This window comes from Balearica regulorum, chromosome 1, assembly GCF_011004875.1.
Source record: "Balearica regulorum gibbericeps isolate bBalReg1 chromosome 1, bBalReg1.pri, whole genome shotgun sequence".
NCBI classification, from domain to species: Eukaryota; Metazoa; Chordata; class Aves; order Gruiformes; family Gruidae; genus Balearica; species Balearica regulorum.
The window spans coordinates 87,192,914-87,218,128 of record NC_046184.1 but is presented as its reverse complement, the minus strand read 5'-3'; positions in this window follow the sequence as shown (position 1 = coordinate 87,218,128).

Here is a 25,215-nt window from a genome sequence, read left to right as displayed (position 1 = left end):
GGAGCGGACCACAACTATCTGGTGCTGCAAGCCAGAAAGAACCAACAATTACATGTCAGCATCAAAATCCCCAGTTGTTAGACACTGAAGCAATGCTCAGATTTATAAGCATCTAGAGCCATTCCACAAAACTGTTGGAAGATGTGAGTTTTTAGTCAATTCTAAGTCATCTGTGGCTTTTTCATTCTGTTCAAATGCAAGTGAAATAATTTAAGTCATGGAAGATGGAAAAGTCCCTGCCTGTCAAACTCAATACAGATATATTTTCCTTGGTTTTCCTGTCACACAACCTTCTAGGCAAATTCACAGCAAAACTACTTACTGTGTTACAAATACTATGTATTGTTGTTACAAATATCACTTCATACTGCAAGAAATGGATGAATTTCAAGAAACTCAACTGATTCAAATAAATTCAATTTTGTGCCTTGCAGTGAAAATAAGCTATTTATTTTCATAGTTGCAGCTAATCAGTTTCTAGGCAACCAGCTGCCAGTAACCTCAAGCTGAAATCTTGCTGGGTCAAGCACTGTTTAGTCACTTGGGGTGTTTTAAATATTAACTGTAGGTTTATTCTCTCTTGCTTTGGCAAAACGTTTGCCTGTACTTTAGTAAAAACAATTCAAGTCATATTTCTTAAAAAATTCTAGGTTTTTTTCTTTTCCCTTTTACGTCCATTGTTATTTCACAGAGCTTTTACAAAGTTTTTAAGTTAGTGGGTGAATTAAGGGCCTGGAATCATCAGCCAGAAGCTGTGAGTAGAGGCTGGGCTTTTCATACCGAAGACGCTCTTGTGTGATAAGGTTGATGTTGCACTAAAGAGTTCCTTGCACTCACAGTTTCTGATTTCTTCAGGTTTCAAGGAATAACTGAGAACCACATAATACTGACTACTGTCTCATCATGTGAAGAGGATTGCTGGTTTTGGCAGAGGGCTTTGGACAGTGTAAATTCTGAATGTGAGCAAGTATGGTGGACTCCCTCCCTTTAGTCACAATGGGTGGGATGCAGCTGACCACATGTGGGCATCTTCCTCTGAGTTAGAAGTCTGGGTGCATAGTGTCCCTCCACAGAGTGCTAGTTACCTTGTTGTAATGTAGACATCTAAAATGAGTGAAAAAGGTCAGGTCCTAAAAGTGTTTATCTCTCTTTGTGACTGTAAAGGGGACGCAGGGCAACCCACTGAGTCATAAACTGTTTCCTTGCAGACACCTGAAATTAGACATGTTGAATCCTTCCCTCACAATTTGATCCAACTGCCTTTGAGGTTAGCCCCAGACGACACCACTGGCTATTTTGGATTGGTATCTAAAGGCATTTGCTGTAGAAAGCAGGGCAGAGGCTGTCACTCAGATAAATGCAGGTAAAGGAATATTGCTGAATTTGACTGCTGCCAGGAGTGGAGTGCTGTGCACGTCTGTGACTCTGAGACAGCTGACATAATGAAGTGATCTCCCGTAGGCAGGCAGACGGAGGCTGAGACCTAAGTCATGACCATGCTGGGAATAACATGGGTGCTGCTGGAGGTGGAACAAAAATACAAACTATTTTTATCGCCCTGTTAGATTTTATTCGATGAGCTTCCTTAAAACCACAGTCAACAACTCAACTTTCCAGCTGGGAGATACAAATGCTTGAGTCTTTCTGTCTCTCAGGGATTCCCTGGTGCTGTATTATTTGATCTTTTCTTCACTCTCGTCCCCAAAAACCAAAACAATCACATTAGTGACTATGCCTATGACATGTTTTAATTCAGCTTGCAACCACTTCACGGTACGGTTAGCACTAATCATGGCCTGTGCTTGCCATGACAGAGTGGGTTCTCAGAAGTCCAAGTGGCAACTGGACACCCTATCTGCTATGCACAAGCTTGGACATGATTGACATTTGGCCGTTAACAGAGGAAGTCCACAGCAGTTTGTTTCTGCTACCAGTCTTGGACAGCACATGACTGCCTTCCCATAAGTGAAACTGTGTACCGTCTTTTTGCAGAGTGCAGGGAACTTTCCAATTAAGTTCCAATTAATCCACCTCTTCTAGTCCGCCTTCTTCCCATCACCACATAGCAGGAAATCCTAGAGTGCATTGTCCCTGGTGGTGGTCTTCTGAGGGACCAGCTAGGCAAACAGAAATCCCACCTTAGCCACCACTCTCAAATGGCCAGCTGCAGCCCTTCAGTCTTCCCAAAACAACCTGGCCCTTTGGTTTTGCAGGCTTGTTTGCAGGAAAGAAGAAATGGAGCAGGAGAAATGGTGTGGCTGAAGTATGGCACTCTTGCATCTCTTTAGAAAAGTTATATGGCTATGATGATGAATGCTTGCATTCGCTCCTGTTCATCCCACCACTGAGCAGTAACTGGGAGTGAAAATGAAGGAGGAGGTAGCAGCTGCAGCGGCACTTTGATTTTTCTAACGGACATGGCCAGGGAACTTGGAAGAGGCTGAGAATCTCTAGGAAGCAGCATTCACACAGTACTATAAGGAGAGAAAGCAGGAGAGATGCAGACATTTTCTTATGCCTATGTCAATATGCCATGATCCCCGATAACTTCCTTCTCCCTCCAGTGTATATAGCATGAGGGCATGAAAGCACAGGGAAAAAAATTCCCACTGTTGAAATTCCCCAGGAGGAATGATTTTACAGGCTGTAAAACATTGCTTGTGCTCTAGTAACAATTTCTAATAAAGCTGGATGCTTTTAACAGCTAAGGTCAATTTTGACTTTAGCCTCCTCCCCATCTTGGAAATAGGCTTGAATAAATTGTTCCCATCACACAAGAAAACTCTCTTGCTCGTTGGAGTTGATGGGTTCTTCAGCACCCTTCCTTGGACAGTAAGTGCCTGGCGATGCCTGGCAGTTATTAAAACACAGTTCTGTCAATTGGCCTAGGGGAGATCTTAAAAGACAGAAAAGAGAGCAGATGTATGTGGCTCAGAGCAGTGTCTCTTATCACAGTATGGTACACTGACATTTATATTACACTTATATTCAAAATTTCTTGTCGGCTTCCTTTCCCTGGGCATGGCTGGTTTTCCCTTCATTTATCTGCAAAGCTGTAGTGGAAACAAGGGAGCTGTTTGTTATGATGAGAAGCGTTCGGAGCTTCCCAAGCTCCAAGGAACAGGACACCCACAGAGATGTGTCATGCAGGGCAGCTTTTCATCTAATTTCCTGAAGTGATTTTGCTGAAGAGTTGGGAATCTTGGCCCAGAACAACCATCCATATGGCCGTGTACAGGGTGAAGATGGTATGCAGCCTTCTCAAGGTAACAGCAAAGCTGTTGCTAGTCTTGTCTGTACAGCACTGACACTGGCTGGCTGCAGTCAGGGCATTTGCTCAGCTCTTCCTACTACTGACAACCATCCAGACCACACCAACACCAGTGGCTCAGAAGCCTTACTGTGAGTAGCCCAAGGGCAGATTCTCAAACGCTTGGATGTCACAGGCTACTTGTCCATGGTGTTGCCACACCGCATCCCCCTGTGCAGGGAGGTAGAGCTGAAGCATCACGGAGAGCAGCCTGTACATGTCCTTAGTATCCCTCAGGGCTGCAAGCATCCCCTGTACCAATGTCTTGTGTTCCTGGAGAAGCCCTATGTCAGGAGAGAGCAGAAGCCTTGACCTGATGCACCCCAAGCTCTCTGAATCCTTCACACCTCCTCAAAGCCTTTTCTCTTGCTCAGCTGAACATTTTTATAAAGTTCCCTGCTATTTAATCTCAGCTTACCATGGTGCAGTTTAAATCATTCATCACCAATCTGATGATTTATTTAAATAAGTGGAGAAAGGTGATTTGGCCTGGTTTTAGGCTTCTTTCTATGATGCTATACAAAGATTTGCCCACAGTGTTTTCCTGTTCAGCTATGCCGTCTCTGGCTTTTCACACAGTGGAAGAGACATTCACAACAGTGCTCCCATGTGGCTCTCAGCAACTGGCTTTTACTGTTCGGTTTTGTTATTGCTAATTCATTATTTATTTCTCCACTAAAACCAAGGGACTTCCCACAAGACCGGAGTGGCCTCCTCAGATAAGTGCAATATCTAAATGCTGCTGACAACAAAGAGTTCATGGTATGTTTTCCATTCACTTCAACTGAAGCATCATTGAAAAGCCCACCTATCAGATGAGACTGGTCCAAAGTGAAAGCTCCAAAATGTTATCTGGAATGGGGAAGAATATTTGAATAGAACAGCTTCTTATCAGGAAACTTCAAATTTTTGCAGTGCCAGAGCTATTTTTAATGAAAAATCTTTATCTGAAAGAAGAAGGGTCCTTTGTACTCTAGAGTGAGGCTGGCCTGACCTAGAATAGCCAAGGGCAGCTAAGGTATTAACATTTAAAGAAGAAGAATTGGGCTCAGGTGTCTGAATTAGACTTTTAACTTAGCCTTAAGCCTCTCACATGCTGGGTGAATGATCCTAGCATGCTGTTACCAGCTATTTCATCTACCATCTCTGTCCTTTTGTAGGTAATTTTAAAAGGTTTTTGGCATGTCTTAATGCAAAAAGCACAACATCTGTTAAAAGCAAAAAATATTGACAAGGTGGAAAAGCTATTTGTGTCCCAGCCACTGCTGCTATTGCCATTTGCCAGCACAGAGGTGAAGTACAAAAAGGCTCAATGAATTTCCCAAGATTACTCAAGGAGTCAGCAGCAAACTGATCTGGGACACCTCATAGTTGAGATCCTTTCCCAGATGACAAGACTATTTACTTCTTCACGTTAGTTTAGATCCCAGAATTTACAAGCCCGATTTTTGTCCTTCCTGGAAGTCAGCAAGACTTTTGTGTGGACTGAACAGGGCTAAGTCACAGGAAAATGTGGGTCACCATATTCCCTATCAAGCCTCTTACCTTCCCATGCAGTCAAGGCATTGTACTTCTGCACAAGAAGTTAAGGACAAGAAGTCCCTGCAGGCTCCTTTTGGAACTCTAAAAATAAGACTTCTCCTAATATATTTCAGTACTAATTAAGTTTTTGCTATTCCTCCCACAGAGGGTTATCAACATAGTTTACAAAGTGTCATCTTTTAGCAACTGCTCAAGAGTTGGCTGTTTCCCATCTCGCCCCCTCTGACACATTTACATGTTCTGTTTATACAAACACACAGATTAAAAAACCTCCCTGGTGTATCTAGAATATTTTAAACCAAAGAGAAAAAAAATCCCTTGCTAAGTTGTTCAGTAGCTGGAAATGACTTGCCACGTCCACAGACCAGTAATTCTTTTTATTTTTAAATGACTAACCACTCTATGATTAATGGCTCACATAAATGGGCTCAAAATAAGTCTGGCACAAATATAGGGAAGGAGGAGGGCAAATGAGATAAGGACTGGATGGGTCTGCAGCAGGACATTGGTGGCGTGAATGGCATAGTGGGCATGGAGGAAGGAAAAAATGTTTCATGCTATTTGTAGCTCAAAATTGCAGCTACAGATGGTGATGCTGTCATGTAGCAAGGGCTCAGGACACTGAGAAAAGGCAACCTGCACTGCACAAACTTGTCTCTCCCTGGATGCTGGTGTTTCGCTAGAAGCTTCATGGGACCTCCTTGCCCCTATGTACATAAAAGTCAAGTACCCTTGACTGAGTGCTGAAGCTATATCCATATCTCCTGCAGTGTTTTTTCCCTGTGTTTTACAATACAATGCATTTGCTATTCCTCTTCCAGAGACAGTATTTTCCAGCTTCTTTTGTCAGCTGTTATCTTGTTTATTTTCGGCTCATATTCTACAGTGATACTTTTGAATGCAAACACCAGACACGTGATCCTGGACAAACATTTCACTTCGGGATGCTGTGAGAAGTACAAACTCATAGCCGATGCAGTTTGCGGGGAAGACAAAGTTGGTGGTGTGGTAAAGGGTGTGGAGGAGGGGGCACTCATTCAGCCTATTGATGTAGTCTCAATCACCTGGTAGAACAGGACCCTTTGAGCAAAAACAAGCTTGAATAAACCCAGACACCAGGGCTTGCATCTCATGACACAGAATGGAAAGCCCTCTCCAGCCCAGGGAGGCCGGGCAAGCATCCTGGAAAGCAGAGGCTCTGGAAAGGCCACGGGGCTGGATAACTCTGGGCAGGCGGCTGAGGCACAGCAGCAAGTCAGACCCTGCAGCCGAATGAGCAAAAAAAAGGAACGGAAAATGGGCAGTCTTGTTTGCCTGTCAAGAAGCAGCTCACAGTCACAAGCCATTATGGCACAGTCATACGCCACTGCAGCAGGCGGGGTCAGAAAGCCGAGGGGAAGATTGGACACGGTGTGCCCCCTGCGTGCCCCCTCTCTGCGTCTGCACAGTCTGGTAAAACCCTTGCTGCTTTGCAACCCCCATGGCTCGGCTGTGTCCCAGGAGTATCCCCTCCTACGGGACTCCTCACTGCTGCTGCTGCTGCTGCTGCTGGAAGCGGGATCCAGCTGGCAGAGCTGACGTGGCTGTGGGGTCTCCTGCATCACAGGCCAAGTTAATGTCGCATTTCTTACAGAAACCCCGTTGCAGCTGCGAGTGGCAAGCCGTGTCACTGTGAGAACAGTTACCATCAATTTCTAAAGCTGCTTTGCCATTATTTTGTGTCTGAAAACGTTTACAATGACTCGTGGTTCCTAAAGTAAGAATAACAAGAGTGTAATTTTATACTTTTCCCATGGTGAAATCTCATTAAAAACTGTGAGATGTTTGGATCTGATGCTGTTCACACCTTTCCACCTCTGGTGGCACAGATTGCTGGGGATAGGACTCTGCTTTGGGGCATAAACAGAATGTTGGTCTCCAGGAAACAGAAGTACTTTTGAAAAAAACTGGGAAACAATTTGAAATAATTCACAACTCCCATTAAGACAAATCTTTCCTAGTAAACAGTGGTAATACAGAAGGTGTACGCAGGCCTTTGCCAGCAATACATAAACACTAGATTTTTGACACAACGCAATAGCAGACCTCTGTCTCAGGGAAACAAATTTTCTCTGGTAAGATGGGAAGTCAGAAAACTGTGCAGAAGTAATGAGATGTTTCCCAATTGCTAGGAGTATTACAGGATAATAATGAAGCAATAGAGGGCCTGTCAGTGCTGTGAACACATCAAGGCTGAGGTGAAATGCATCATCTTTTCGTCTCAGCTCTCTCTTCGTCTCTTCCCAAGAAACTAAGAAAAATAGCTTCCAGTGAGTTGAGGTTCCAACATACAGATTCATCCATATAGGGATTAGAAATAAATGCTCTATGACTTCTTCTGTCCAACTTACTACTACTGGTATTCTACACCAAACTGTAGTTCAAATATCACCAACTGTATATTAAACGCATTAAGCTATATTTAACAGACCTGGCTTATATTTATTTATTTGTGATATTTATCTATATATTAATATAAATATGTGGAAATATAGTATGTATTATAGGGGGTCAGATATTTCCCATGAATATCTTTTTCTGAATGGAAATGCAGTCTTTAAGAGCTCTGAATTTCCCCACGGCATTTTGCTGGAGTTTTTTACTCCCTATTGGGAAAAATAAAATGCTTTGTTTTGAATTAGCTCAGCCTAAATTGAAATACTTTGGTTTGTCAAACTGAATTAAAACATTTCATGACCGGGCAGTTCAGCTTTAATTTATGTCCACAAGAGTTACTATGTGCCTTGTGGACATTTTAATTTATAGACATCATACTCCCATAATGCATCATAACCGTCTCTCTCATTAAATTTTTGCAATGTACTCTGAGAGTCAGATGGTCACAAAACATCACAGAATGCAGGCTGGGAACTTCATCAACTGAGAAACATGATGTATCACCCTCATGAGGCACCGCAGCAGTTCCAAGGGACGCACGGTTATGTTGGACCAAGCTGAAGCTAAACTTTTTCTGAGAAAGGACAAATTTGCTTTCAATAAAAACATTACTGTTTCAACATTTTGTCCAGATGTGCATCCAAAATAAATGTTGATATCAGAAGTTTCTATAGAATGAAACATATAAATTTTGACAACTTTACTGTTTAATAAATAAGTCCTACCTTCAAGGTTTTAAATGCTTTTCCCTCTCTGTTATACAGGAGCATGCACTATAGTTTCTGATGTAGCGCAAGCACCAGTGACCTGCCATCGAGCTAGAATTATTTGCCATGAATTGGGTCAGGAGCATGAGGGGAATCTGGTGAATTTCAATAAAAGCTTGAAACCTCCCCATCTCCCCAAGGACATGAGAAACGGTAGATCAGAGAAACCAGAGCACAGGAATAGATAGCTTGCAAAAGATGTTTCCAACACTGAAAGAAAAATTTAAATTATATAGCATTACAGTTAAGACTTTTATTTCAAAATATTACGAAATACAGAGTCACGATTGCTTTAGTGAGTCTATGCCTGCTAGTTGCATTCTGGTAAGGTCTTTAATTACATCAGCACACAACGCAGGACATAAAGCTTGGAAAATATTTACATTACAGCTCTGGATTAAATCTATTCAGGCATAGAAATGTGACATATCTTGGGGTGATGCTGAAAGAAGGCAGAGACTGTTATGGAGTGGGTGCTCAGGTGATGATAGAGCATATAGTTTGTTATGAGCTGAGCGTCAGAGTGCATGGCATAAAGGCTTGAAGCAGCACCAAAGAACCTTGACTCTAGTTGACATTGCATGGAACTACAAGAATCCAGTATGCAATTACCTGGGTTGGCCTTCAGCCAGGACACCATGGCTGAGACCTTCTCTTTTATTAAAAGTGATAAAGCAGATTTAGGATAAGACTTTCACAATGGCTTCTGCCAAGGGTAGCACTCCAGCGGGTGCTGCAGGAGATAAAGGGAAAGAGCTGTCAGCACTGCCAGTGCCACTATGAAAATAACAAGCATGGACGTCATTTGCCAAGAGTGTGTTGAATAATAGTGAAAGAGTAGAATAGTGGTTTGGGAGGGCGATTAGGATTTAGGGGACTTTTCACTTACGTGTTTTTCATTTTTCATTAGACTGTCAAGGGACAGGATGATTGTGTCACTGAACTATGGAGATGCAGATTTTCAACAAAAACAGACGTAGAATTATGTACAACACCTGATTGCCCCATTCCAGAGGAAGATTCTCACATCCCAGGCTGAGAATACCCTAGTCTAGTGGCTGCTCTTCTCTGTCCTTGAGGGAACAATCCTAGTTATAGTGAAGTTAACTACATGTAACTGAGAAGTGTGTCAGATCAATTGTGGATTGCTGTGAGGCAGCAGACCTATGTTTAGAAGACCTACAGGAGACTTGTTTTGCCAGCAGAAGTGGTGAGGTTTGCTGTATCAAAATTAGTGTGAACTCTGGATGCTGCCCTCAGCTGGCCCAGAGACAGAGTCCTGTCCATGCTGCTCATGACCTTGATGTAAAATACCAGCTGTCTTCCCCTTCTCTCTGACTCTTCAAGGTCATGAGAACATGAGATCCAAGGAAGTTGAAGCCAATTCAGTGCCATTCCCACTTTCTCTGGTGATTTATCCAGAGCGCCCCAGCTGAACATGCCACATCCCCTCATTCAAGCCTTTGTCTTTCATCTCAAAGCTTTGGCTGATCTGTTTTCTGTCTTTATTTAAAAGACTGTCTCAACTTTGGCATTGATGACCAAAGGACATCAATGAAGAATGCCGGAAAACTACCCTGGATGTATCCCCAAAACACTGTCAGTGCAGGAAGGGATCATGGAGGGTGCTATCACAGAAAGCCAATAAGTCAGATGCATATTCCTAGTCTAAGCCCAGTCCTTCCCACTTTGTACCACATCATGTAAAAACAAACAGGGAAGATGATCAGTGCTGGAATCAGAAATGATGGCAGGGAAAACTGCCTTCTCCTTCTCAACTTGTTACCACCCTGTAGCAGCCACAGGATGGAATAGGTCTGGATTTTGCATTTTAATAGTCACTTTGTATTTTATAGACTTGGAAATGTCAAAAAAGAACACCCGCTAGAGAAATCCTTTTTAAAGTGTCACAGTTTGTTCATGAACTCGCACCAACTGGCTCCATGTGTTGCTGTATTTGGCATCTCCACAGAGGAGGAGGAATCTCTCTTCAGTCCTCTCCCAGGAGGTGACCTCCATTCTTGAGAAATACAGGGATTAGCTGAGCTAGCAGAGCATATGCATAACGCTGCTGGGGAGAATGGAAAGTGCTGCATGGCTTCAGTGGAGTCCTGTTACACGCACAGCACCGACAACTGCAAAAAAAGAAAGGAAGAGGCCGAGAGAGCACGAGAGGGACTGAAGCATACAGGGTAGTGGGGTGGCTAGTGAACGTCACCTTCATGGTTAAAAAAGGCACTGCACTTACTGCTTGACCCTCTCAAAGAATTTCTCAGATGCGCCATCTGCTCCGCAATTTTGCATGCTTGCTATGAAAAAGGCAACTCTAATGAATACTTTCAACAACTCCTAATTGCCAGCCTTTGAAAAAGGAAGTGTTAAAAATACAGATTTCATATTGACTCAGTTGAGTGCCAGTCCCTGCTATACCATGGGACTCAGACTTTTCAAAAGGCTATGTCCTGTCTTCTGTACATCTCCTTGTTGGGGAAGAAGCCATGTCTCACATGGGTCGTCTGGACCGCCTCCCGGTGCAGAGGCACTGGCACGGGCACTGCAGCAGTAACAGGAATGACTTACGTCTTCTGATCTTCCAGTTACAAAAGTGATCTTAGCCAAAATTAGCAAGAAGATCCCTGAAGATTACTCAAGATAAAGACAGCCTGGATAGATGCTGATGTATGTGGTGACATATCTGGTGATAAGAGAGCTAACAAAAAAAAAATACACCTACCTGTGCCTGCTTTTCCTAACCAGGGTAGTAAAGGAGGTCTAGCGGGGGGTGTCCCTGCCCATGGCAGCGGGGGTTGGAACTAGATGATCTTTAAGGTCCCTTACCACCCAAACCATTCTATGGTTCTATGAAATTAAAGGAAGGTAATTGTTATTATTTTTAGATGGGTTGGCATACAGAATTGGTCTCCTAGGCTTATGAATAGTGCCTTAGCACTGAAAAAAAAAAAAAAAAAAAAAAAAGAAAGGAAAGGAAAAGATGAAGGACAATGAGAAAATTGTTGGCCATGTTGATAATGCAAGCAAAATATACTGATGTCACATACAGTTTATATAGATGCACACACATATGTGCGTTAGCACATGTGAAAGACATACATCCTGGTTTATACACAAAATCAGTAAAATTTCCATTCGCTAGATTGTTTTAACAAATCTAAGAAAATCAATGCAGATTAACTTATTCAGAATTTGTGTTAGTAATGCCAAATGCCCACATGCTGTCAGTAGATTGCAAGCAAAATGTAAATAAAAATAAAACACAGACATGAAAAAAAAAAAAAAACCACCTTTGGATAACAAAAATGAAGCATAGCTCACACTCTGATGTGCTGCTGAAGATGTGCCTCTCAGAATGTGGACATTCCTTGAAGAACATTTGACCTTGTAGCTGGGATTTTGCACAAAAAAAGGAGAAGAATCATGAGCAGAATCTCAGTCAAAATGGTCATAACCATCATACCAGGCACGAAAATGTGGAGAGCTCCAAAAACTAAACCCAATATCTTCCTCTGAAAAAGAGCCAAAAGTCCATGCAATTCCTGGAGAACAAAACTTGGAAAGTAGCCCAAAAAAAAGATCTATTGCATTAGGGTAGTGTACTGGTAGATGTGGCACAGTTCAGCAGTAGCTGAGTAAAACAGTAACCATGAAAGTTTAAATATCTTAAAGTCAGAAGATCTGCCTAACTTGCAGTCAAGGGGTTTTTAAGTGGATCAGGGAGCTTTCTGAGATACTGGATTTAATTTCTCAAGTTTTGAAGAACTGGAAGGATTCCAGTGAAATATTAGGAAGCTAGTCTGCTGACATTTTAAAGTGATAAATGGCATAACAGGGGAAGTTATAGGTCAGTTAGGGTGATATTGACACTGGGAAAAAATGACAGTGGGACACAATCAATAAACAATTAAAGTACAGAAATTTGATGAGTGTTAGTCAATGAGGTTTCATGTAAAAGGGATTCTATTAAAATAACTTCACATTGTTCATTGAAAAGATTGTTTTCCTGGCTGACAAAGCTAATCCTGTTCATGTAGGGTTCAATTTCTTCAAAATGTGATTTTAAAATATTTTGAGTTCTGCTTAAAAACTAGGGCTGTGCCAGGACACTATTGCACATATTAAATAAATTAGAAACCAGTTAAGTGACTGAAAACTGTATCTGTGAACAGGGAATCTTCTGTAAAGGAGGGGTGTGTTTCTAATGTGGTCCCACAAAGGTCTGCTTTTGGTCTAGCACTGTTGAGTGTTTTTACTGATAATCTGAAAGCAAGCATGAAAAATATTTCTAAGTTAGCTGATTGCACAACATTTATGGCATAGTAAATGAGGATGGGAGTATCTGATGGATGTAAAGAAAACTGGGTTACTTGTTAGGCTGAAAACAGTTCAACATATATGTGAATATACCCAAATGCACAGTGCACGTACAGCAACAAAAAAGCGCGGATGGCGTTTACAAGATGGGAGACCTCATTCTCAAAAAAAACCCCCAAATACCAAACCAAACCAAAACAACAAACAAGAAGCTATGAAAGGACAGTCAAAGAGTGAGGAGATTGAGAAATAGGACCAGGTGAGAAGACCTGCACCTTGGGGAATGCATTTGGGAGGTGGGGGGGGCAGGGGCACAGAGGAGGCAATGGGTGCCTTGTTCCTCATGAGAAACAGTTTGAGGTAGTGCCACTGTGAATCCCAAGAGGCATGTGCATGGTGAGGCTGGGAAGTGCTCTCAGAGCAGCTGTAGTGGGGCTATTTCAGGAGGTGTTTTAGAACTACACCTCTGGGGAAACTGCTAAGCTGGGAAAGTGCCTGTGTTGTACAAGGTCATGCAGAAATCTCATATTCCTGAAATAAGCTCTTAACTTGTCTGCTTTGAGCGTTTTTCCTCCTGATAGGCTGACAAGAACTCTGCCCAGGTTGGTTGGGAAGGCAGCTGTGAGAATACCTTCCTTGAGAGAGCACAGGCAGTGATAACACCACCAGGCAATTTCTACCTTGTTATTTCTTTAAGGGGAAAGTGGTCTTTGGATGGAGCTCATGTTTTTAGGGTGAAAGCCTGGAAATTCTGGGGGAAGGAAAGGGTAGCATGAGTTGAGCAAGGATATTGATTAGGCTGGAAGGCTGGAAAGACTTTGCTTGTGCCTCAAAGAACGTCAGCATGGAAAGGATCTCTGTCAGACCTATTTGGTATGTGATGCCATCTGGAAAGCTGTGAAGTAGGGAGATGAGAATTCAATGCATCAGCCACCAGCCACCTTACTCATCTTGGTGATAGGCATTAAAACGTCAAAACGGAACAGGCAGGTAGACTATGTGGAAAGACTTAGAAGCCATTTTTTTCTTGTGTGTGAATCTCTGTCTCCTCACCTACCCCAGAGTAGTTAAAGACCCTTAGACCTGGTGTTAGATTTGTGTCACAGTACTGATGCAAAGTAGGCATCAGATTTATGAAACAGAAAGGTTCTTTGCTGGCAAAGGCAAGGTAATTCAGTTTCTGATGGGAGCCTGTGTTGTTATGGGCATTTAGGAAGGACAAGAAGATCTTCATTTGATAACCTGACATAAAGGGCCACATTTTGAAAGTGACCTTGACCTGCCCTTGAAACTTGCACCTGCTGTTCTGTAAGCACAGACTTGCTGGGGGAGGGTAGAAATTTACTCTTTTCCACTTCTATAATTTGATTTTGTAGGCAAAGATAGAGTCAGTCCCTTAATGCAAGTTAATAACAGGTTCACAAATGAATAGGCTATACTGCTTGCTTGCACACAAGCTGACCATGTTCGAATTTTATGGTATTTGGACTTGTGATTTCAAAATAGATCATACCCCATACTCACACATGCCTCAGGTGGGCAAGTGAAAATTCACAAGCCACTTTTGAAATGTCTTCCACTGTTTGCATTTCATTCTGACAAATGAACGAGATGAGAATTTGCTGGTAATGGCACAGCTGGCAGAATAGCAGATCCAAATCCTGCAGGATGCTTTGAGTTGTGTACAGCTATCCTGCACTGTGGCCACACAGATGGAACTGACCAAGAACAACTCTGGCTAACTTCTGGGAAAAGCTTCGTGTCAGATGACAAAAATGGTTGTAAGCATGACAGACTTCCAGATGAGTGAAGAGAGTGAATCTCTTCGATGTAGAAAGGATAGATGGAGGAGAGGAGAGAAAATGCTAACAAGAGCAAAGGGCATCCCTGAATTTGAGCAGCAGCATCAGATTTGAATGTTAACCTAAGAGGATTTTTTTTCTTTTTTACATAGTTCATAATGCACCCATAGTGCTCCCAAAATCATCTGAGGACTGTGTCACTAGTTAAATGAGATTCAAAAGTGGGCGTGTTGGAGGAGAATAGCGAAGTTACAGTGGAAAATAATGTTTTTAAAAGTAATAGTGTGAACCCCTTCTCTTCTGTTGGCAGAAAATAAGAATGAGCTTTTCCTGTTATTCTGTTCCACAGACTTGGCTACAGAAAGGCCACTAGGACACATTTCATTTCCATTTGGTCAGGTATGACAATTGTTATGTCCCTCCAGAAGCAACTAGAAAAGAAACAGTTTTAACATTCAGTGCCCAAACTTGCAGCCCAGAAAGCCAACCATGTCCTGGGCTGCATCAAAAGCAGTGTGACCAGCAGGTTGAGGGAGGTGATCCTGCCCCTCTACTCCCCTCTGGTGAGACCCCACCTGGAGTACTGTGTCCAGCTCTGGGGGCCCCAGTACAGGAGAGACATGGAGCTGTTGGAGAGAGTCCAGAGGAGGGCCATGAAGCTGATCAGAGGGCTGGAGCACCTCTCCTATGAGGACAGGCTGAGAGAGTTGGGGTTGTTCAGCCTGGACAAGAGAAGGCTCTGGGGAAATCTAATTGTGGCCTTTCAGTACCCAAAAGGGCCTACAGGAAAGATCGAGAGGGACTGTTTATCGGGGAGTGTAGTGACAGGACAAGGGGTAATGTCTTTAAGCTGAAGGAGGGTCAATTTAGATTAGATGTTAGAAAGAAATTCTTTACTGTGAAGAGTGGTGAGGCACTGGAACAGGTTGCCCAGAGAGGCTGTGGATGCCCCATTCCTGGAAGTGTTTAAGACCAGGTTGGATGAGGCTTTGGGCAACGTGGTCTAGTGGAGGGTGTCCCTGCCCGCAGCAGGGGGGTTGGAACTAGATGGGCTTTAAGGTCCCTTCCAACCCAAACCATTCTATCATTCTATGATTCTATGAAACATCATTTTGTGGGTCTTCAAGATCCTCCTTTCTGAACTTCCCTTTTGCAAACAAGCAGAATTCTTGCTGGTTCTGCTTTAACCATATTGTTGGGGATGTCATCATATGCAAGTCTTATCCAAAACTTTCAAAAATTGAATGTGATCCGCATAACATTTGTTTGTCATTCCATACTAAACCCTGCTACTTTTTTACCTTTCACAGCAGTTCCCATCCGCCTTTTTGTGGCATAGCTTCAGATGTTGATATTGTTGACTTCCGTGAGATTAGACTTCTCAGGCCTTCCCTGAGATTAGAATTCTTGTTTTTCCAAAGCAGACACAGTGCACCCAACACCTCATCAAATAGTCAGCTACCTCTCTGAGTTTATAACAAATAACAAAGCTTTTTCTGGAAAGCAATCTTGTAGTATAAACAATAGTTAAAAACACAAGTAAATATCCTAATACTTTGGAGATGCCTATGAAAGTAGCATTAGACTTCTAGTTGCACAGAGCAATACGAAGAAATTGTGAGACTGCTAAACTTTTGATTTGATTTAAATCTATTGCATGCTGCATACTGGTGCAGCGTCTGCTTAATACTGTGGCCTTGTCAAGCCTGTTGACCATTCACATTCTCTGGAAGGCCAGGATGATAGCAAAACATATGTGAGCATCTTTTCTGAGTAGCCTGCCAGCCCAAGCATAAAAATCAGACCAGATTAAAAAGTTGCTAGTGCTGATACACACCTGTGTACTATATGCAAGTTCAGAAGAGATCTTTGAGCAAACTATTTATCAGAGATGTCATGTCAAGCCTGCAATGATGGGCCTCTCTAAAGATGAAGATATGGTAAGTTATGGCACTCTTATGGTAGACACACAGACCCTGCAGAGTGACGTGTTTGAAAAGGATGAACCAAGGTCACCAGAAGAGCTAACAGAGCTGTGTAACGAAAAAGACTAAACCAGCTCAAATGTTTCTGGGATGACAGATCAGACTATCACACAATAGGTCGCACCCAGCAAAGTTATTATCAAAGAGTTCATCATCTTTGTATTTGGGAAGTAAAAAGAAATTATGATAAACTTATCTTTATTATTATAAAAAAAAAGAACAATGTAAATACAAACATATAACAGTGACATGTAGCACAATGTATAACTGGATTTACACTACCTTGATATAAAATGGATTTTAGAAGGATTTCTTGTATGTAATGCTATGGGATATCAAAAAGAGGCAGAAAATATGGTAAGGTGTCTTTTCCAGTGAGGTGGAGTAAGCCAGAAAGCCTTCTGAAAATGGTCAGAACTTCAGAACGGGCTGTGGAATAGAAAGAGAAAATTAGTGTAAGACAAGGAAGAAACTGCCTCAATGTAAGGAAGGGAGGAAACAATTTAATGTAGGTAACTTTGCCACGCATGAGAACAGTTTCAAAATAGTTTTGGAAGAGGAGGGAAAGATTTATAACTAACATATTTATCTAAGATGCCTGTTGCTTGTCCCAAATCTGTTTAGGTATCATAGATTGGAGGTGACTTTCTATGGATGTTGGAAATTGCAGTAGAAAATTAATTTAAAAATGGGAATAATTAATATAATCTTATGACTAAGAAAATAGTCATGTAGAATATTTCCACCTGAACAAAACGCCAGGTATGTGTATCTATTTCCAAGAAGATCTGTACTCTCTGACTGCATAGTGACAACGCACCATGAGGGACAGAAGAGCTCCTCATAGAATCATAGAATGATAGAATGGTTTGGGTTGGAAGGGACCTTAAAGCCCATCTAGTTCCAACCCCCCTGCTGCGGGCAGGGACACCCTCCACTAGACCACGTTGCCCAAAGCCTCGTCCAACCTGGTCTTAAACACTTCCAGGGATGGGCATTCACAACCTCTCTGGGCAACCTGTTCCAGTGCCTCACCACTCTCACAGTAAAGAATTTGTTTCTAACATCTAATCTAAATTGACCCTCCTTCAGCTTAAAGACATTACCCCTTGTCCTGTCACTACACTCCCTGATAAACAGTCCCTCTCCATCTTTCCTGTAGGCCCCTTCAGGTACTGGTAAGCCGCAATTAGATCTCCCCGGAGCCTTCTCTTGTCCAGGCTGAACAACCCCAACTCTCTCAGCCTGTCCTCATAGGAGAGGTGCCCCAGCCCTCTGATCAGCTTCATGGCCCTCCTCTGGACTCTCTCCAACAGCTCCATGTCTCTCCTGTACTGGGGACCCCAGAGCTGGACGCAGTACTCCAGGTGGGGTCTCACCAGAGGGGAGTAGAGGGGCAGGATCACCTCCCTCAACCTGCTGGTCACACTGCTTTTGATGCAGCCCAGGACACGGCTGGCTTTCTAGGCTGCAAGCGCACACTGCCGGCTCATGTTGAGCTTCCCATCAATCAATACCCCCAAGTCCTTCTCCTCAGGGCTGCTTTCAATCCATTCCTCACCCAGCCTATAGTTGTGCTTGGGATTGCGCCAACCCACGTGCAGGACCTTGCACTTGGTCTTGTTGAACTTCATGCAGTTCGCACGGGCCCACCTCTCCAGCCTGTCAAGGTCCCTCTGAATGGCATCCCTTCCCTCCAGCATGTCGACCACACCACACAGCTTGGTGTCGTCGGCAAACTTGCTGAGGGTGCACTCGATCCCATTGTCCATGTCGCCGACAAAGATGTTGAACAGGGCCAGTCCCAGTACTGACCCCTGAGGAACACCACTCATCACCATTCTCCACTTGGACATTGAGCCGTTCATGGTTGGTTTCACTCATGTAGACTTTAGCTCGTGATGATATAATGTGTTTCCTCTTGGTTTCATGTGCAAACCAATCTCTCCAGATTTCTTGTGGACCTGGGTAGCTTTTGCTGTTGTGTTGGTCCCAGTGTGGTAGCATCTTGGTGTCACTTGTACTGTTTAGGCACCTGTACCTGTAGAGTTAGTGAAGCATGTGGCTTCTGGAGGATAGAGGAAGAGTGGTATTTCTTGGTGATGAACCTACAGCAGGAAAGATGTTTCTCCTCAGAAGACTGACTCATTGAATGGTCTATTTCTAGCATGCTGAGATAAGGAAGCATAGAACTGGGTGACGTACCCAGCTCAACCCTGGGAATTTGAGACTATGAGTTGCAAGAACAGGGTTTCTTTGCTTAAAAGTGCATAAGTGGCTATGGTTTACCCTGTGCTTACATGAGTGAACTTGCTTCATGAAGTCTGGGTGACAGCAGCCAGTAGTCTGAAAAGATCTGGTGTAGACTAGTTGTGTTATGCAAGCTGATGTGCTCTGGTTTGGGTGGCCTGTGGCCAATGAAAAGTTTATAGGACAAACAGTTGACTTACAGTGGTGCATTTTCTGTCATCCCTCATGAATATGTTGTCCCTCTTCTTGGCCTTCTGGTGGCACAGAAGCGTTGAGAACCTCTCATACAGCTGAAGATCATTCCATGAGGACAGTAAAGCAGATGGGCTGCCCAGAGGGTTTACACAACACAACTGAAGCAAATCCTGAGCAATATCTGATTTGTTCTCACAGCCAACTCTGCTTTGAGCAGAGGGCTCAAAGACCCTCTCTAGACCAAGACCTCCTTCAGGTTGGCAGGATCCTGTGATTCTAGGTCATGGTCACATCTTTATCAAGGGATCCCAATTTACCACTTTCCAGCTCCTGACTCCTGGGCACACTCTGACTATATCCTGATGGCATGTCTGAACGACAGCTGGTATTCACCAACCCCTAACCAGCCTGGTTTCCTTTGAAATGAGGGAGATGTGGTGTGCTCCAGTAGATGTCCTGGTCTGGATAATGCAGGAGCTTTAGGGGAATCTTTTACTGGGAGAAGCACCCAGAAGTGCTCAGCACCCTCAAAGGTTCTTCAAAAGGCCTGGTGAGGAGTCGCTGCCTGGTCTGTGCAGTGTACCATTAACTCTACAGCTGACTCGAGTGAAGGTCATTTGCTGAGGCTGAATCTGTCACTCTCAGCCGTACCAGGTCCCCTGGCAGTTCAGCTGGGAAGCAACCTCCATTGATTTACCAGCAGCAGAAGACAATTGCTACCTGTGAGTGCTTGTGAAGATTAGGAAGGCCTCACACGTCAAGTGGGAACACACAATGCTCTGTTCTTTCATCCAAATGACGGTCTCAGGCATCTGAGGCTTATCTCCAGCACATTTTCTTCTGCCCCTGAGCTGCCCCCCCAGCTACCTCCCATCCTCCGGCTGCTGAGCTCCAACGGTCCTGCGGAAAGGTGCAGCCCATTTAAATCAATTCTGACACCCAACACCTCTCTGTTTTCTCAGCCTGCCTGCCCCAAATATTTCCCTCCAGCCCTGACAGAACGGGTATTCACAGGGCAGCTCAAGAATAACAAGTTTCCATTTTTGAGACGGTTGTATGGGGAGCTTTGTGGTGTGGCAGCTGGCCAACGGGTGATCATTTAGCCAGGGGAGCTCACTACTGGGTAGTTAATTTGACATGCAGAACAGCGTGGTTAGGCTCTCTCCAAAGTCCAGTCAGACACTTGTGAGTTCCCAGTATTAAATTATAACTGACATGCAACTCCAAAATATGGGCAACTGAGTGCAAACCTTGACTTTGGTGAGGCTGATCAGCCCAGCAGTGGCTCATTCTCTCTGACACAATCAATTTTCTCCATCGGACTGTGCGATCATTAGCTGCTTTAGAGAGATATGCAAGTTGCACTAGGCTCTCCACAACCTCCGCACCGCTAAGGTGGGAAAAAACCCCAAGATTAAGACATAGTAGTGACAAATAGTGATGATGAACCCATAGATACGAGGCTGGGAAGAGTAGGACCTCTTTCAGCGGTAACAGCTCAGGCCTCCGAATTCATCCCTAGCAAGGGTAGGAATGAAAGCATGGTTGCAGAGATGGATTCCCACTTTACACATGCGCTTTCTCCATCTCGTTTTGGGCTTGGATTGAATAATCGTTATCACCACATGGTAGCTATCAGGGGCTGGCTGACACGTTATAAAAGCCTAATGTAGCCAACGCGCATTAGAGTCTTAGCCAGCACCTGAATTGTTTGCCAGAACACTTTTGAGATAGACTGTTCTTGTGGTATTTGTATCACTGGCAAGAAGCAGAAGTAGAGGAAATCTGGAAAACATTTCTCAGGGAAGAAAAAAAAAATATCTGTGAAGTATTGCAGAGTCTAGAGGCAGATAGATGGTATTGAAATTCTGATTGCTTATTCAAATGACTGTGGAGCTTGGGAGTCTTTCGGGCCCTCAGACCAGTATTTCACACTTTCTGATTGTGTTAGCAGTTATAATTGGTTGGTTCGTTATTTTCCCTTCAACTCTTTGGCCACTCATCTTGCCCAAAGCCTGCATTTTGGTGTTGCTATCCCTCTAAATAAGGAAACAGGAGGATTGTGCCTACTGAACTCAGCTGCTTAGAAATCAGGGGAAAAATATTTAGACTATTAATAAAAAATGTATTAGTCTATTTCATGTGGCAGTGGCCTTTCCTGTTTCAGTGCTGTCCCCAAACTGCATGCAGCATCCTGAGATCTTTAGGGAGCATTTGCTATCTGATTAGGCAGTTGCATATTAGGATGACAACTGGAACATAAACCAAAATAGCCATTAAGGAAGCAGAACAGTCCCTCGGGGAGAGATTTCTGCTGCCATTCGTATACCTCTCTCACACAGAGCTAATTGTGAGAAGTGCTACAAGACGACTACTAGAGCCCTTTGATGGGAAACAGAGAGAAAAACTGACTCTACATAAATGCAGTTGTAATCTCTAGCACCCGTTCACCAGAAAACTCTGATATTTCAAACTATTTTTCATCCTGATGGATGGATGACAAAACTATTATGGTTTTTCACCGCACCAGAAGTACTGAGACATCCTGAATCACCCCTGCCTGACATTTTTTACCGAGATGAAGTTTTTCAACAGACCAAAACTGTAGCTGGTTTATGAAAAATTGAACTGGAATGTTTCCACAGCAAGGGCCGTTCCAGCTATTTTTCCAAGTCCCCAGGAGGTGTGATGGACCTCCTGGGACCCTCTGTGCATCCTTTGCGGGCAAGGATCTAAGCTGAGCTTCCTCTTGCTGTCGCTCCACCATGATTCTCCCAGGCTTTTTCATTTTGGTGAAAAAAATACTTGATTGATTTTAATTGCTCCTCTTACTTTTGGGAATATTTGCATTTTCTCCCCTGCCTGGGCAAAGAGAAACTCACCAAAGATCTCAAGCAATTTTTGTGGGAAAGCTGATGTAAAATCCTTTTAATCAGTTGTGTGGAAAGGAGTGTATTTATCCTGTAAAACCCTGTGGTCAAATAACTTTCAATGAGAAATATGAGCCTGGGACTCCTTCAATTCATGCTTGATAAAAAAGGATTGAATGTATTTTTTTCTTAAATTTTTCTCACTTCATTAGAAATTTACAGTAGAAAATTACATCTTTACACCTTTTGCCTGGAAAACCCAATGGACCACTGGATGGTTAGTAAGACTGTGCATTTACAAACATGCAAAAAATCCAAGTAAGCGGGAATGGAAGGAACTTCTAATCAGACTGTGCTAAAAATGCCATGTGGCAGAAAGAGGGAAGCAAATGCATGAGGCCCAAGGATAAAAGGATGCCAGGCAAGAATGGTGGTGCATCCAGACAGAAAATACATGTATTTTGCTAGAAGAGTGTCAAGTACCATGCTGAGAATTCCCACCACTCAGCCCCTCTTGATTGCACAGAGCACACACAGCTTGGCCACAGAGTATCCAGTGATTTTGAATGTTTTGTTGTCATCTCCCCAAAAAGTGATTCGTGAAGTCTCCAGCCTCTGTCCCAGGGAGCAGACCCTCATCCCTTTACATGGGGATGTACCCATGGCTTCTTGTACCCATTTTAGGACTTTTTAATAATGTTGCGATCACAACCACATTAGTCTAAGGCCAGTGTCTCTCACCATTGCAGGGAGGCTGTTTCAGAACCAGTCCTTTTTTCTTGTCTCAGACATTTGCATGGTCACCTTCAGCTTTCTCTGCTCACTTCCACAGAGAATATCCTGTACCTTGGGATCTTCCAGTTGCTATGAAGCCTGAACAGAACTGGACTTCCCAGCAGGAGACAGTTAACACCTCTGGTTGGTAACAGAGCTGTACTTGTGAGGTAAGTAAAGGGTGATAAAGTGATGTTTAGAAGCAACAACCTTGTTTTTCCCCTCTTTTAAGCTGTGGTGGCAGCTGAAAGAATCATCAGAATGGACCTACTTGTTATATAACGTGTTCTCTTAGGATGTGATTTAAATGCCAGCGTTGGTGGGAGTTGAGCTCTTGGCTTGCAGAACTGTCTGTGCTACTGTGTCTTACCAGGGCTGCAAAAAAAAAAAAAAAAAAAAAAAGTTTCAGTGGTCAGAAAACCCAGGAGGGAAGCAGGAGCAACTTGTGCCCTAAATGACTGTCTGCAAGTGCCACATGCTGGGTGCTAAGTGACCACGGAAATGCACACCATGGTCACAGCAAAGGGGAGCTAAGAAGCCGAGGAGTGCTGTGCTGACATGGTCCTTACCCTGTGCGGGTGGAGGCATTCAACACATACTCATAAAGCTTTTGTTCCAAGCAGATCACCTTTCTGGGAGGTTGCGTTGTCACTGGCAAATACGAGGGGATGTGTTACCAAGGGGTACGCCTCTGTTAACTTTTAATTCCCTGCAACATGTGTATGTCTGTCAGGTTATGGGCTGTGGATGTTAGTAGAAGAGTTGGTGTTCAGATGGCGGTGGAAGAGCTGTCTGTTTTCAGATGAAATGCTCTTAATGAGAGATTTTTGGAGCTAACTCTTCTTGGTGTTTCCTATCACCTCACGACCTACCACTTTCCTTTTCATCCCAATTAGTTTAATTTGAATGTTAGTGTTTGCACCTTAACCTCCCAGTTTGCAGGCAGTGGGGAGATGACATGCATCTGAGTAAAACGCCAGCAGTGGCTGATGCCATAAATCAGAGGGATTTTAAAATCTGATGACAAACCAAATTCCTGTCAGAAAAGAGCAGAACTGACCCCTCCCAAACTGTCATCGAAGTCGGGTCATAAAAATCACAGCTGTCACCAAAGCATGCCAGGCCTCTGGGGGACATGCCATCCTGGGGACTCATCTGCTGCCTCCACGGCCAAATTCCAAGCCCTCAGGCACATTCCACTTGACATTTTGTCACATATCTTGCTGGTGCATCTGTTCAGGAGCATTAAGTCTTCCTAAATCACTTTATTCCTTTTTTTCTCAGAAAAAACAAGGCTATGGGAGATGTAGAGGTCTCAGCAGTGGTCTGTGGCATGAAACAGAGTCCAAATGTTTAAAAATTGGCAGCCTTTGGGGTAACTAATCCTGTAGGCCATGCCGTTACAGAAATAGCATCAGAAATAAAACCTGTGTTCACATAAACTTCAAAAATTATTTTAACTCACATTCATACATCCACAATGTATGTACGATAGCAAATCATCCCAGTTGTGTCCCTTTGAGCTTTGGCCGCAGACAGAGATCTGTTTCTAAAGGAGATGGGTGAGCATGAAGTCAGTCCATGATGGCTACGGTTGACCTGAGATGACTGTACACTCAGTAGTGGCATGCATTGAGGCACCTTTCTCGAATAATTTGATGGGGTACAAGTTCTAAGATGCCTCCATGTGCTTGAGTGAAAGGAATGTTTCTCTGCTCCACCTGTGCATGAGATAATAACCAGACTGGGTGACATCAATCCTAGAGCCAAAAAAACTAGCAGTCCTTACAACTAGGATGTGATAAGTCTTATGACACGGGCATTAAAATTCACAGTTACAACTTGTCCAGCAGGGATAGCAGCAGAGAGGCTCTGTCCCCAGGCATCAGATAGTCTGCAATGTACTGAGGAGTCACTGGGTTTTTTTCAGAATCACAAAATTTGAAGGCGTGTGGGCTAAAGGTCTAACTAGTTTCACTGAGGATGGGGAATGACAGACATCTGGCTGAGAAGAACCTGGGGAGTATTTGCTGGACTTCTTATGTTACTAGTAACAAAACTGCTAAGAGTTTCTAAAAATAATAGGTGGTAATTTCTTTACATGCAGTATCCTGCATCCGGGATGAGGCAGCTCAGTACAAATTCTTGTGCTGGACAAGGAGTTAATAACTTACCTAAGGGTCATTGGTAGTCTCAATGCTGTGATGGCAGAAGTTTATTTGTCATGTGCAAACAGAATTCCATGAAACAGTAAATTTCAATTATTTTTTTTTTTCAAACTCCAAAAGCCATTTCGAAATGCTTGTAAGTATTTCTGACTGGAAAACTTGGAAAAGCTCAGCTAAGCCTGGAAGTCCTTTGTGGATCCCCTACCGGATGAATGCTCACAGGAGATCATCGTGTGCATGTGTAAAATGCTATTTTGTTGGGTATGGATGGAAATACAGCTGAATGGAAATCACCCTGGTTAAAAGGTTATCTGAAAGCAGTGATTAAATAACAAGCTGTCAGATAAAAAAATAGAGAAAGTAGCAGGTGGTTAACACAATTTACGAATTAAAAATACATATGTGAGAAGTCAAAATAAACCAGTTTTTAAAATAAAAGTGACCAGTGTGGTTTTAAAGAGAACATTTAAAAATATATTAGGGAAAAAAAAAAGCCTTGCTTGGATACAGGTAGCTTTAGCAACAAAATTATAAAGTCAGAGGTATTCAGTCCACATTGTGTTTCAGTTCTACAGAGAAAACAAAGCAGCGGGGTACAGTTTATTACGTATGATACTTTGGATGGAGTAAAAAGTTCATGGTCTGTAGCAAAGGAAGTGTAAGACAGAAGCTGCTTAAAAGCAAAGTTTCTTGAAGTAGTGAAGGGAACTTTCTGAATCATATTCTTTTCACAAATCTTGGGAATCTGGGAAAAATTGGAAGTTTTGGAGTATTTTAACTATTGCTC